Consider the following 1,624-nt stretch of genomic DNA (forward strand, 5'->3'; position numbering starts at 1 on the left):
AGTGGTTCTTATAGTAGACACTGGGTGACAAACATTCATATAGGGTGTAATTCCTGCGGTCGTGTCATGGGTGGAGTGCCACTCACCAAAACCAAACCAGGATTTCCCGAGTGGTGCCAGGCACCCACTGAGAAGAAACACGTCTGGACCAAACTTTGGTTTCATAGTGGCCCAGATGTGAATTCTTCGGGGGTTTGGTTTGGGATCAGTTCCATCCAGGCAGCCGGTTCGCTTCGCAGTTCCATATTTCTTGTGTGGGGCAGTAACAGTAGGATGTAGGAAACGGGACTGAAGCCTCCAGAGGTCTGTCGTCAGCACAGATTATGTTTGGAGGTGCACTGTCTGCTACCTGGTGGTTCTTACTCAGCAGACTGTTTGGGGTTTTGGTCGTGTGGTTGTTGGCAGCCATTTTGGAGGTTTGGTTAGTTAAGGATCAGTCTGGACTCCATCACGGCAGGTCACTGAGGCTCCGAACGGTTAGCAGTGTTTTCATCATGGTGAAATAAGTATTCAGATCCTTTACTGAAGTAAAAGTATCAAAAATAGCACTAAAGTCCAGCATTTGAAATCTTAAATAAGTAAAAGTACAAAAGCATCATTAGCACAAGGGCCCTGACTGGCATATTACAGATTCATCAATGTTTAGGCAGCATTTTGCTGCTGTAGCAGCTCAAAGTGGAGCTAGTTTTGACTACGTTACATATAGTTAGGTAGCAAGGTCCAGCCAATCTAGGGTAATAGATGAGAAGGCTGCCAAACCAGTGACTGCAGTCCGAGTTTGTGTTTTAACATTTTTAAGTGTGAAACCACTGGATTTTTTTGACCACGGACTACATTTCTTGCCGTTACACTATTGGGAATTTTTAGGGAAACCTCAGGACAGTTTCTAGCCATGTTTGTGGTGACAAAACCAAGTGTTTTTGACGCAACCTCAGGACATTTACATTTAGCAGACACTTTTGTCCAAAGCGACTTACAGTAATTCACACATACATTCATACACTGATGGCGGTGGCTGCCATGCAAGGTACCCATCAGGAGCAGTTTGGGGTTCAGTATCTTGCACCACTCTGGGTGATAAATTGAAATAAGCCACACATAGATAGGTTGATATATTTTCTTAATTGCCTTTGAAAGCAAATATTGGGTCTTGACCCTGACGTGATTTGAACACGCAACCTTCTGATCTGGAGTCAGACGCGCTACCATTGCGCCACAGAGTCCTGGCAAGGCAACCAAAACAGGTATTTTTGAGCCAAAAGACTGTCTCTTCCTAACCCTAAAATATCAAATTAAACCTAAAGAAACAACATAAAGATACGTACATTTTCAACATAGCTGTGATTTGCAGAGACATACATTGGGCTGTTATTCCTTAACAGTGTGTTGTATTTTATAAACCTATCATATATGTTTTATGTGAAATGTGAATCAGAAAAGTAAAAGTAGCGACATGTTGTAGCGTAAGAAGTACATTATTTCCAGCTGGTGAAGTAGAGCTGTAAAGTAGCAGGAAATAGAAATCCTCATTGAAGTCCAACTACCACAAACTTATACTCAAACTGGTGATAGACAGGTTTTTTTTTGCTTGAACTTATCATTATGAAGTTAATGTTGAATGTAA

General features: G+C 41.9%; 1 non-coding gene across 1 annotated transcript; it reads right to left on the reverse strand.

Annotated features, from left to right (window-relative positions):
* Positions 1-1,151: 1,151 nt before the first annotated feature.
* On the reverse strand, positions 1,152-1,223 carry trnaw-cca (transfer RNA tryptophan (anticodon CCA)). The gene has a single exon. It is a non-coding gene; the product is annotated as a tRNA-Trp (tRNA).
* Positions 1,224-1,624: the final 401 nt, after the last annotated feature.

The sequence above is a fragment of the Pagrus major genome, chromosome 17 (assembly GCF_040436345.1).
Source record: "Pagrus major chromosome 17, Pma_NU_1.0".
NCBI lineage: Eukaryota > Metazoa > Chordata > Actinopteri > Spariformes > Sparidae > Pagrus > Pagrus major.